We start from the raw sequence: 14,536 nt of genomic DNA on the forward strand, positions 1-14,536 counted from the left end.
GTTGTTGGGGCGACTGGTCTAGTCAGCATGTGTAGGTAGTTAGCCAGCTTCCAAAGTTTAAGTGCGCAGCAAAAAAGAAGGAGAAAAAGTGTACGAATATTTATCTTTGTTTTGAGAAATTTTACTTTTGTGATTGGAACGGGGCTGCTCATACATACAGAAAAAGGCACTTCAATCACCGAAATAATGTAATGGCATCAATTTGCACGGTTAATGAGTCGCAACCGAAACTAATCACTCCATGCAAATGCGTATGAATAATAATGCGTAGGGATATGAAGCTCACTGGTGGATAAAGCAAAATTAAGGCTTTTGTTTTTGCTGGAATGTTGCAAAATTGAATTTCAGTTACGAAGGAGACTGTTCACGAAACAATGAAGTTTTCTCTTTGCATACGGTTAAGCATTCTCTATAACACCACATTTCACAAGCATATATTTTCTGTTTTGACAGATCGTGTAACTAATGAACAAATACTGAATTAAATCGGTGAGAAATCAGTTGTTTTGGCAAACTCGATTTTTTGAAAGAAAATGATGTGGCAATAGCATGTAATTAATTTGATAATTAATGGAAGTTTAGTGTGTTATAGCGGTAAAGGAAGACCAGTCATTGAATGCAGTTCCTGATTGAAATGAGTGTATATTGCAGTAACTAAGGAGAGACAAAGAGACTTGTCCAGGTTACTCCTACGTGGAAACCTGTCTCAAAAACAACTGCTCAAGCTTTTGGATATCGTACAGGATATAATAAATGGCTGGCTTTAGCCACATATACAGAAAGACAGCACAGGTGATTTCTGGTTGCTTCTGGAAGACCCGAATGCCAGATATGCTCTCTCTCTCTCTCTACGTCTCCCTCTCTCACTCTCTCTCACTCTCTCAATCTTTCTCTGCCTCTGTCTCTCTCTCTCTCTTACACACACACACACACACACACACACCTCACACTTACGCGCATGATTCTGGTTACCAAGCCTTTACAAACGATAGACAGAAACTGTGCAACCGGAAGCTAGGGAGCAACTGATGCTATTTACGTCGGAAAACAGGAATTCGATAAGGATGAGTGCAATGACCTGTATAATGATGAGTAGATGTTAATGGGATTCATACGTAGAGAATATTTATTCAGCAACAGAAATACTTCTCTATGTTAGATAGTATACAGGTCGTGACTGTATAAACATCTATTTCTGAATCTGTGTTCAAACGAAAGTGCAGAAACAGAAGTTACTGGGAACCGTTCGAAAAGCGTCGTCATTACTTCTGCATAAGATTGATTATTTAGGACAATAGGCAGTAACTCAACAAAGGAGAAAAAGAAATAAAATGAGAAACTTAAACCACTTTCATACTATCTGGTCTGCGATACAGATAGCTTTGGTGCCAGAAAGAGATTGATGCAAGTGAAGTCGAGAACATTACTGTTTACCAAAAGAATCAGTAATCTGATATTGGTGAAATAAAAGTTTTTTCGTATAGGAAAAGTATTCTTCCATTAAGTAATTACTGTGTTTAAATTGTTCAGTGGTGTCCAGAGATGTACGTAGTTGCTGTGAAAGTGTTTTATAATTACAGAGCAATGTTTCTATACAGCCATTAGCGAAGTACACAGTGTACAATTTCCGTGAAATTAATATCATCATCAACAAACGGACATAGTTTTTTACAACTTCGTTTTCTGGATATCAAAAATAGTTTGTTATTAAAATAGTAAAGTGAACTTCCTTTACTTACACTGTTTTGTTTATTTGTTAACCACTTACTTAACTACTTGCATGCATATTTCACAAGTACTTTCATCATGTAAAGCACATGGTAAAGAAAATTATGCACTAAGATACCTGTAATAACTACACCTTATTTATAACAGTAGTACATCCAGTAAACATATAGCGATATGGCTGCAGAGAATGGCCAACTGGACGCATTCACAGGCCTTTCTCAGGAAGGCCGGGCGTCTGAGGCTACAGTGCAAACTCCACCGGTCTCGCATGCACTGTGCAAGCTGCCGATGGCCACAAGTCTGGCCACACGATCCTGGATTTTATGCAGTGAGCCTGTAGCCAAGACTGGAAGTGTAGATTTCCCCAGCGTCGCCCATTCATTGGAGGACATTGTAAATCGAGCCCACTAATGATGATATGATAGGAAGTTCAATGCCCTGAGACAAGAGTGGAGAGGAACAGGAGCCCCGAGGCATTACGCTACTTCGCATTTGAGTCTGGCATTCGGTTATTCTGTTTCAGAAATGTCATGTCATTGTATACTACTACTCTGTCATTTTGTCTGGGACGCTGAAATTCTGAAGATGATACTGATTTTTTATTCTGTATGCATGTCATCCTGTTTTCTACTCTGTTTCAAGAGCTTTAGTCCCATTCTTGTATTTATCCCGATGCCTAATGTCATTTTGTGACAGCCCCAGTTTCCTTTCCGTTTCTGATGACTTTCTTTTTAGTCCAGGGTTCAGGCCCATGAATATTCGACTGTGTTTCCGCTATCTGACATACACCTCCAAACATAACTTGGAGGCTGACTCTGTCTTCTAACTACTACAGAGGATGAATTCACCAGCCCTAAATGCCCAATTACTCAGTTATGTTTATACCCAGTCAAGTCGACCCTGATAAATTTGTGTTTTTAGTTCATATGTTACATGCAAATGTAATAATATTGTCTATGCCGATTTTGGACCACTTCGTTTACATTGTATGTTCTGGCTCACTTTGCTTACATTTGAGACGATGCCACGCCCCTTTTATCAATTATGTCAACAAGTCACAAGTCACACTCGCTTTCCCCTCTTTTCCCATCCCCATCCCGCCAGACACCCCCTCCCATACGTTTCCCCTCACATTACCTCTCTGAGCAATCACAGCATACTATTAAAATAAGGCAGCCGATCACAACTTAATATTTTAACAAGCATTAAAATCAAAAAGCCAGTCATAGAGTAGCCATCTTAACCATGCTCAGAAAGTATGCTATGATTTTTGCTTTTGCATTATGTTCAAAATTAGTTAGCCCCAAATTTATGTAAATGGTGTAACTTGCAGTATTTTCAGCTGTGTTCAAAAGCACTTGTGAATGTTCGATTTCTTGTGTAAGGCACAACGAAGCTTCAAATTAATTATGTTCTACATCTAAACTGTTTTATGATGCTTGTCAAGTTCCTCAATGCAGGTAGGCAGGAAGTTGTTCCAACAAGTCTTGTCTTGATGTGACAGCCAACTGGCGAAATATGATATGTGTACTGCTATGTAAAATCCACATGGCACTACTGTTGACCTAGTTTATGGTTTACAGCGTGTCGCCGAGAACAGACAACGTCAAAAACTCGTCTCAAAAACTGATTTCAAAGTCAGTCAAACATTTATAGTGATTCCCTAAAATTAATTATCTTCCACCTCTATGATGCTTCTCAAGTGTTACAACGCTACTCCATTGTCTAAAATACCTGCAAATATATGCCAACAACAGAAAAAATTAAGGTTTATGTCACTTATCACAATATTATTTTACATGTACACACACATATGTTAAATTTGAGTCTAAAACATGTTTGCAAACTCTGATGTAAGTACCTGAATGTTATCTTCCCTTCTAAACATCATCATCATCATCATCATCATCATTTAAGACTGATTATGCCTTTCAGCGTTCAGTCTGGAGCATAACCCCCCTTATACAGTTCCTCCATGATCCCCTATTCAGTGCTAACATTGGTGCCTCTTCTGATGTTAAACCTATTACTTCAAAATCATTCTTAACCGAATCCTGATACCTTCTCCTCGGTCTGCCCCGACTCCTCCTACCCTCTACTGCTGAAACCATGAGTCTCTTGGGTAACCTTGCTTCTCCCATGCGTGTAACATGACCCCACCATCTAAGCCTGTTCGCCCTGACTGCTACATCTATAGAGTTCATTCCCAGTTTTTCTTCGATTTCCTCATTGTGGACACCCTCCTGCCATTGTTCCCATCTACTAGTACCTGCAATCATCCTAGCTACTTTCATATCCGTAACCTCAACCTTATTGATAAGGTAACCTGAACCCACCCAGCTTTCGCTCCCATACAACAAAGTTGGTCGAAAGATTGAACGGTGCACAGATAACTTAGTCTTGGTACTGACTTCCTTCTTGCAGAAGAGAGTAGATCGTAGCTGAGCGCTCACTGCATTAGCTTTGCTACACCTCGCTTCCAGTTCTTTCACTATGTTGCCATCCTGTGAGAATATGCATCCTAAGTACTTGAAACCGTCCACCTGTTCTAACTTTGTTCCTCCTATTTGACACTCAATCCGTTTATATTTCTTTCCCACTGACATTACTTTCGTTTTGGAGATGATAATCTTCATACCATAGTCCTTACATTTCTGATCTAGGTCTGAAATACACTCCTGGAAATTGAAATAAGAACACCGTGAATTCATTGTCCCAGGAAGGGGAAACTTTATTGACACATTCCTGGGGTCAGATACATCACATGATCACACTGACACAACCACAGGCACATAGACACAGGCAACAGAGCATGCACAATGTCGGCACTAGTACAGTGTATATCCACCTTTCGCAGCAATGCAGGCTGCTATTCTCCCATGGAGACGATCGTAGAGATGCTGGATGTAGTCCTGTGGAACGGCTTGCCATGCCATTTCCACCTGGCGCCTCAGTTGGACCAGCGTTGGTGCTGGACGTGCAGACCGCGTGAGACGACGCTTCATCCAGTCCCAAACATGCTCAATGGGGGACAGATCCGGAGATCTTGCTGGCCAGGGTAGTTGACTTACACCTTCTAGAGCACGTTGGGTGGCACGGGATACATGCGGACGTGCATTGTCCTGTTGGAACAGCAAGTTCCCTTGCCGGTCTAGGAATGGTAGAACGATGGGTTCGATGACGGTTTGGATGTACCGTGCACTATTCAGTGTCCCCTCGACGATCACCAGTGGTGTACGGCCAGTGTAGGAGATTGCTCCCCACACCATGATGCCGGGTGTTGGCCCTGTGTGCCTCGGTCGTATGCAGTCCTGATTGTGGCGCTCACCTGCACGGCGCCAAACACGCATACGACCATCATTGGCACCAAGGCAGAAGCGACCCTCATCGCTGAAGACGACACGTCTCCATTCGTCCCTCCATTCACGCCTGTCGCGACACCACTGGAGGCGGGCTGCACGATGTCGGGGCGTGAGCGGAAGACGGCCTAACGGTGTGCGGGACCGTAGCCCAGCTTCATGGAGACGGTTGCGAATGGTCCTCGCCGATACCCCAGGAGCAACAGTGTCCCTAATTTGCTGGGAAGTGGCGGTGCGGTCCCCTACGGCACTGCGTAGGATCCTACGGTCTTGGCGTGCATCCGTGCGTCGCTGCGGTCCGGTCCCAGGTCGACGGGCACGTGCACCTTCCGCCGACCACTGGCGACAACATCGATGTACTGTGGAGACCTCACGCCCCACGTGTTGAGCAATTCGGCGGTACGTCCACCCGGCCTCCCGCATGCCCACTATATGCCCTCGCTCAAAGTCCGTCAACTGCACATACGGTTCACGTCCACGCTGTCGTGGCATGCTACCAGTGTTAAAGACTGCGATGGAGCTCCGTAGGCCACGGCAAACTGGCTGACACTGACGGCGACGGTGCACAAATGCTGCGCAGCTAGCGCCATTCGACGGCCAACACCGCGGTTCCTGGTGTGTCCGCTGTGCCGTGCGTGTGATCATTGCTTGTACAGCCCTCTCGCAGTGTCCGGAGCAAGTATGGTGGGTCTGACACACCGGTGTCAATGTGTTCTTTTTTCCATTTCCAGGAGTGTATTACTTTGCAAACTTTCAATCGAATCTGCCATCACAACTAAGTCATCCGCATATGCAAGACTGCTTATTTTGTGTTCACATATCTTAATCTCACCCAGCCAGTCTATTGTTTTCAACATATGATCCATAAATAATATGAACAACAGTGGAGACAGATTGCAGCCTTGTCTTACCCCTGAAACTACTCTGAACCATGAACTAAATTTACTGTCAACTCTAACTGCTGCCTGACTATCCATGTAAAGACCCTTAATTGCTTGCAAAAGTTTGCCTCCTATTCCATAATCTTGTAGAACAGACAATAACTTCCTCCTAGGAACCCGGTCATATGCCTTTTCTAGATCTACAAAGCATAGATACAATTCCCTGTTCCACTCATAACACTTCTCCATTATTTGCCGTAAGCTAAAGATCTTGTCCTGACAACCTCTAAGAGGCCTAAACCCACACTGATTTTCATCCAATTGGTCCTCAACTAATACTCGCACTTTCCTTTCAACAATACCTGAGAAGATTTTACCCACAACGCTGATTAAAGAGATACCTCTGTAGTTGTTACAATCTTTTCTGTTTCCATGTTTAAAGATTGGTGTGATTACTGCTTTTGTCCAGTCTGATTGAACCTGTCGCGACTCCCAGGCCATTTCAATTATCCTGTGTAGCCATTTAAGACCTGACATTCCACTGTATTTGATGAGTTCCGACTTAATTTCATCCACCCCAGCCGCTTTATTGCACTGCAATCTATTGACCATTTTTTCCACTTCCTCAAATGTGATCCTATTTCCATCATCATTCCTATCCCATTCTACCTCGAAATCTGAAACATTACTGATCGCATTTTCACCTACATTGAGCAACTCTTCAAAATATTCCCTCCATCTGCCCAAGGCATCCACAGGATTCACAAGCAGTTTTCCTGACCTGTCCAAAATACTTGTCATTTCCTTCTTACCTCCCTTTCGAAGACTGCTAATTACACTCCAGAATGGTTTTCCAGCAGCTTGACCCATAGTCTCCAACCTGTTTCCAAAGTCTTCCCACGATTTCTTCTTGGATGCTGCAATTATCTGTTTGGCTTTGTTTCTTTCTTCAACATAACTTTCTCTGTCTACCTGGGTTCTGGTATGTAGCCATTTTTGATACGCCTTCTTTTTCCTTTTACAGGCTGCCTTGACTGTATCATTCCACCAAGCTGTTTGCTTCATCCTACTTTTACACACTATTGTTCCAAGACATTCTTTAGCCACTTCTAGTACTGTGTCCCTGTAGCTTGTCCATTCCTTTTCCAATGACTGTAATTGACTACATTCAACTAACTGGCACCTTTCTGAGATCGCTGTTATGTACTTGTGCCTGATTTCTTTATCCTGAAGTTTCTCCACTCTTATCCTCCTACATATGGACCTGACCTCGTGCACTTTCGGCCTCACAATCCCAATTTCACTGCAGATTAAATAATGATCAGTGTCATCAAAGAATCCCCTGAATACACGTGTGTCCCTCACAGCCTTCCTGAATTCCTGATCTGTTATTATATAGTCAATGACAGATCTGGTTCCCCTGCCTTCCCAAGTATATCGGTGAATGTTCTTATGCTTAAAAAAGGAGTTTGTGATTACTAAGCCCATACTGGCACAGAAATCCAAGAGTTGTTTCCCGTTCCTGTTCGCCTCCATATCCTCTCCAAATTTACCCATAACCTCTTCATACCCTTCTGTTCGATTTCCAATCCTGGCGTTAAAATCACCCATGAGCAGAACACTGTCCTTGTCCTTTACTCTAACAACTACACCACTGAGTGCCTCATAAAAACTATCCATCTTATCTTGATCTGTCCCTTCACAATGCGAATATACTGACATAATCCTAATTTTCTTGCTAGACACTGTCAAATCTATCCACATCAGTCGTTCGTTTACATACCTTATTGCAACTACGCTGGGTTCCATTTCTTTCCTGATGTAAAGCCCTACACCCCATTGTGCTATCCCTGCTTTGACTCCTGACAGGTAGATCTTGTATTCTCCCACTTCCTCTTCTTTCTCACCCCTTACCCGAATGTCACTAACAGCTAAAACGTCCAGCCCCATCTTACTTGCAGCCTCTGCCAGCTCTACCTTCTTCCCAGAGTAGCCCCCATTGATATTAATAGCTCCCCATCTCATTACCATTTGTTTGCCATGTTGTATCTTAGGAGTCCCTGGTTTGTCAGTTAGAGGTGGGACTCCGTCACCTCCAAAGGTCCGAGGCATTTTGCTCTGATTGTTGCCAGCATCATATTTAAAGTACCAGGTAAGCAGGTTGCTAGCCTTACTTGCCCCGAGTCCCATTGGGTTTTACCCCTAACGGCTGAGGGACTAACCTGTGGATTTGGTAGTCTTTGCCGTGTGAGCACAAAGGTAACCACGACTCAGAATATGTCCGAGATGCCCAGCCTTATTCCAAAGTAACTGGTATCCCGACTGTCAGGATCACTTACTTGGCCACTCATACGTTGCCTGTGGTTCATGAACTCGGACATGACTACAGGAACCCACACCTCCCTTCTAAACATTTCAATAAATAAATAACATGTCAGGCAGTCAGGTAAGCTTCTTATAGAACGTGAGAATGAGTTTAAAACATGCTCTCCATAAATAGTTAAAAACCGACAGTTGGTTATGCATTGCAGTTAATGAATTTGCAATACATATTTGCAGAAAATAAGGTTTACTTTAAATACCATTCTAAAAAAAATCAAAATGTTAAATAAAATCAACTGCTGTTTCATGTTTCTGTTGCTTGTCGTCACCTACAAAGGGCTGCACTTGTAACCTCATATAATTCGATTGATGTACCGTAGTATAAGACACAATAAAGACTCAAATTCATTTTTTCCCTATCTATGATGCTTGTCAAGTGTCACAATTTAATTCAATGCTTAAAATATTGGCATGGTAATGCTAGCAATTGAAAAAAGTGCAATGTTTACCTCAAGTATCACAATTTTATTTTTCACACACACACACACACACACACACACACACACACACAACACACATACATACATATACATTTTCGTCAGATGATGCTTGAAACATCACTATTGATTCTCAAAGTAAATGCTTCAATGCTATTTTCATACCTAAGCACAATTTTCTAAGAAGCAGCATACAAAACAGTTATATGTTATTTCTAAAAGATCGATACTGTAAAAGTAACCTGACAAGCCTTATAACCACAGAAAACATATGTTGAGGAAAATACTAGGCAAACATAGTGGCAAATAGGCATTCTGAACTACAGGAGAAATGTAATGAAGTAGGCCTACATTTGATGTAAGTCTTACACTTTTCAGTCATTCACCCATTGAGAAATTCACTCATTTGACCATTTATCCATACAGCTGTTAACACATTTTCCCATTTACCCATTTGTACTTGTAAAGTGTGGTAGAAAGTTATGGAAAATAAGATGTGATACTTGATGTAAGCATTGCGTTTCTTGCATTTCTGACAAATTTTTCAGGCATTTGAAGCGCAAATCTTAAGTTGCTTATGAGATCACTAAGTTTTGACTAAAGAAATAATGATAAAGTAACTCAATTGCATCAGATCCTAGCTGATTGAACCAAGACTGGGTAAGATGATGATGATGATACTGAGGAGAAACCCAAAGGTTTTGCTGGACAATCAATGTTTGATGTTTGAACAAAAATGGTTTGAATTCTGATCACATTGCTGTATGTTACAAGAAGTATGAATGAATTTCTTTTAGCAAGAATAAAATGACATTGTTTACCTAGGCAATTGTCAATGCACTTTAGTCTGTAAGTTACATTTGCAGCAGTGTCCATGTGGGTCTTTTGCAGCCAATTTTTTACATATTTATATGAATTTAGTGCATGGCACAGAGATCGAATTATGATCGTCTACTAATCGATAGTTTATTTAAGTAGTGTTAATAAGCCAACTGTGTGTATTTTAATAAGTTACCCATTGTGGATGTGGAAATATTTAAATTGAATATCTATAGAGAGCTTGCAAAGTGTGGTACAGCAATCGAACTTATTGTCATCAACAAGCGCTGCTTAACCTAAGAATTTTTATCAGCAGTGAGAATATGTAAGCTGTGGTATTTTAATACGTAATATAACAACTTAGATATCCAACTACTTAATTTGAAGGTCGATTTTGTTTTAGAAAGTGTGTTTTGTGCTTTAAATTTCACAATTTTATTTTGTTGCAAAGTTTGCGTTTTTGAGGTCTGTGAGTATGGTGTACTTAAGTATTTTAGATGCAGAGATAGCATTTTAACATTTGACATGCATCATAAAATAATTAAATTTAATTTGATGTTGTACTATGAGTCATACTAAGACTACATTCATCAGGTCTTTTAGAATGAGAGCACTTATCGACTTAATTTCAATCCTTTTCGAAATTTTTTCTTACTTGCACCCTCCCCCCACTCACACAGAATAATGAAAAGAAAAAAGTTTGTGACTTGCAATATTTTTGCTGTTACTGCAGTAAAACTTCAGCATCAGGCATGAATTTAATTTACTACTTCTGCAAAACACAACAAGTGTGTAAGTGAATTTAACTGAATCAGATTTAAATATAACACTGACACATCATAAAGACTCAATGCTGAGTTAACATCTGCAAATGGTTGATTAATACAGTGAAATAACAATGGATATTACAAATTAATTAATTTAATTAGCTTGATCTGGTCAGGGCAATCTGGCCCTCTAACAATGGACCAGGCTTTCACACATGCAGTACCTTTTTGCATCATTGTTACCTAATAAATAACAATCTTAATATGGAAAACTGTAGGCTGCTGCCACTAATAGTGAAAATAGTAATAATGATAATAATAACAATAATAATAATAATAATAATGAGAATAATAAGGGATGCAGAATTAGCATATTATTATGAAAAATATTGTGACATTAAAAACATTATATGAATGTACTATTTAGTTTATTAAAAAAACTTTAAAATGGGAATGCAACTGAATCAATATTGAAACATCAATGTTACGAACATACAATTAACCATGCGGTTTACAAAAGTGGAACTATTGGTTTGAAAAGTTACCAAAGTGGTTTGGAATTGCTAATAATCACATATCTGACTTTATGAAGGTTATCTCAGTTTCTCTATACATCAATTACAGTGGCTGATTTAGCATTGACAAACAGGGGACGCTGGATTCTACCATGCATCTTAGCTGTGAACTTGGGAATGCCCTAATATGCCAGGGCTGCTAGCTATGCTCATAGACATGTTACCATGCCTGGCTCCCACGAAGTATGACACTCCAGTAATTCGACTGATTTCAATCAGCTGTTCCATTTTCCATTCCAGCATGTGGAAAGTCTAAGTTTTCAGCGAGAAGCCCAGAGACAAAATACTTTTAGAAAGTCAGTAAGGAATTTATTTCTTCTTTCTTCCCACCAAGAAAAACTCAACATCAATCCTCTTAAAAGTTTACCTGTCTGTCAATGACATAATTATTTCTTTAACAAAGTGTCCCACTAAGAATCAGCAGAATATTAAAAAACCGATGAACTTAATTTCCACCCCTTTATTCTAAAAACTTCCCTCTGCATGTTACATCGGCATGATGTCCTGTCAATTTTACCAATCAGTGTCTTCTCACTCAGCAGCTAGCCTCACATCCCAGCTCCCAGGAAAAGCTAAAATGGCTGTGCTTGAGGCTACCAGTCAATTCTGTGGTATCTCCTGAACCTGTAGTATGTCAGAGCTGTTTTGCCGTCGTTTTAGAGAGCTATGAAATATCTGCTGAATGCACTTCTTTTAATATGGTCTATGCCCCAACCTTCTGCTGACAGTGTTCCACTGTCCTGATCGAATCTTTCCAAGTTAGCCATCCAGTGTGAAACATACCATAAACAAAACAGTAAGTGGGGCGTCAACATGACGCTAGCTGAGGCGGATTCCCCCCCCCCCCCCAATCAAGTGAGACCTTCACTACCTGAAGCTTCCCCTGTGTTTCTGTGAAATGTTGTGTTCCCTGAGCTCACTGGTAGATGTTTCTGCTGTGTCTGCAACTTCTGTCCCACATCCACAGCGCTTAACGACATTAAATCTCACGCAGAAAAGCAAAGAGTATAGCCAGCACCAAATTAAATTAGAGAATGTTAAAAAAGAGGTGAAGTCAGCGTATACAATGACTGTAATTTGATTATTTTATCAAAATTTTTGTAATGCAAGAGCCTTCCTAACTCAACTCAGTCGAATTATTTATCATAAAATAAAATAAAACCGTATGAGCTAATTGGGTTGCCCCTTTTCACTTCTATTCTGATAACTATATTCATAATACTTTCTGCAGACAGTATCCACACATACCATGGAACGTACCTCCAAAATTATATCGTTGTGTGAAACATAGTTGAGGAGATATGAAGTCATAACCATGGAGATGTGCGAAAAAATAGCTTTTCTTGATATGGCATGCAAATTGCTCAAACGATACTCTTTCAGTATTGTCAGGATTGTCGGAATGATGTATATTATGTATGTATCATATATACAGCTGCCTCTCAATAGGACTCATTTATCTACAGAAAATTGTATACATCTCACATGTCAAGTAATTAGAAATCAGTGACACAAATTCCTGATACTCTTGTGGTATGTTAGTGGGCACTAAATGATTTCCTTTTGTAGTGCAGAAGTGCACTTTGTTGAATTAAATCTGTCATATGGTATACCCCACTGATTCTGGTTGCTATAACTACCAAAGACGACAAATAACTGCTGCTTTGGCGATTGCAGCAGCCTCTGACTCACCAATGAACTGTTTTCAGTTATTTGCGAACTATAATTTTCAAAGTCAGTATGACTGTAACCACTTTCTAAATGAGGAATCTAATAACTTTCTGGATTAGAAACCTAATCACTTTTCACTGATAGAGCTTTCTGAAAAACACTGTTCCAAATATCTTCAATCAAGTAGTTGAAATGTAATTCATCACACAAATATGAAACTTCCTGGCAGATTAAAACTGTGTGCTCGACCGAGACTCAAACTCAGGACCTTTGCCTTTCGCGGGCACACAGTTTTAATCTGACAGGAACTTTCATATCAGCGCACACTCCGCTGCAGAGTGAAAATCACATTCTGGCATCACACAAATACATTTATATGTTCTTCAATATTTCAAATACATTTATTGCATAACACAACACACCTGAAGATCTCTCCATCTCTGTCACGTCACCTCGTAGACCATGAAACACAGAAAAAAATCACGTGATATGTGGTGTATCTACAAGACATTACATGTAGTAACAATGATAATTATTTATTACAATACAAAAATACAATAGGGCTTTTTAACATGTGTTGCTGGACTGGCAAAACTCTTAGTAAGACAGCTTGCCAGCTGAAATGCTTCATAGCCCCTCACAGCTCAGATAAACGTATCTGCTATATTAAAATTGTATGTTTATCGCTTCATGTCTTGTGATTAACTTAAGGACTTATTCCCATATGACTTTCTCTTAACTTCATTATAACTAGCTCTCCTACGAAAATTAGTGTTCTTAACTGAGTTATTTTGTCAAAGTTTGTGATATCTGTCACTTTCATATCATGACACTTTAGTTAGTCTTCATATATTAGACTTGTAGTGATAAATAAATTCTTACACTTGCTATGGGCAACAAAGTTCCCTAGTGAATATTTTGCTGTCATTACAGATGCGATATTGTTAGTCTTAACAAAAAGCATCACCTTAATTAATCGACATAGTGTTTATTTACAAGGATACAAATATGATCATCAATTTCTAGTCGTCATCCTATACATATAACTGCATTTTAGAGGTGTATACACCTTTATCTTCTTAGCTTTCACCATGATTTCAGATCACTGGGATTACTCTCAGCTGCATGCGCACACTTAGAGAATCACTTACTGTTATTTACATGAAGAGACAATGATTAGTTTTTTTAATCATATACGTAATACTATTACTAGATACATATATTCATACTGTGTGCTGTTGATTCATTATTGGTATAGCTAAATAATCAATTCTTCTGCCTGACATTACATATTAGTCTTCTTAAGCCATCCTTTGTCAGAAAAGATTGCTATTCAACAGCATTCCTTAACTGATTTACTGGCTATACTAGTCTCAATGAATGCTTAAAGAAACTGACTTTAGGCAAGTCATACTTAGCCACAGAAAGTCCTAATATCCTGAAACTTTCAGTTATTTGCAGTATCTATATGATACCCAAGTGTAAACTGTCTACAAACAGTGTGCAGTAACTGATCAACATTTATGGGTTGTCCTTTTGGTATTCTGATGCGAGGACCTCACTGAAATATAAATTAGCACTCTGGCATGTAAGCTACTATGTTTGTTTTTAATTAAATGTAATCTACCATATGTGTATTTTTATACCTTTCATAGCAGTTATCTAGCTTTTTTCCTAAATTAGCTTTTCCCTGAGCCTTCAGCCAGCAGACAATAAAAATTTAACCCAAGTTACCAACTCTTATCTGCTATGTAGCACTGTAATTATATACTGCTCTTTGAAATACTGTAATGATATTGTCACTAAATACTTAGATGAACATAGCTACACAAGTTGTAAGTCTGCCACAAACTTTAGACTCATCTTTCATATGGCTTTCACTGGCCCAACATCCAGACCACATGGTCCCAAAAGGGG

The sequence above is a fragment of the Schistocerca cancellata genome, chromosome 6 (genome assembly GCF_023864275.1).
Source record: "Schistocerca cancellata isolate TAMUIC-IGC-003103 chromosome 6, iqSchCanc2.1, whole genome shotgun sequence".
Classification (NCBI taxonomy): Eukaryota; Metazoa; Arthropoda; class Insecta; order Orthoptera; family Acrididae; genus Schistocerca; species Schistocerca cancellata.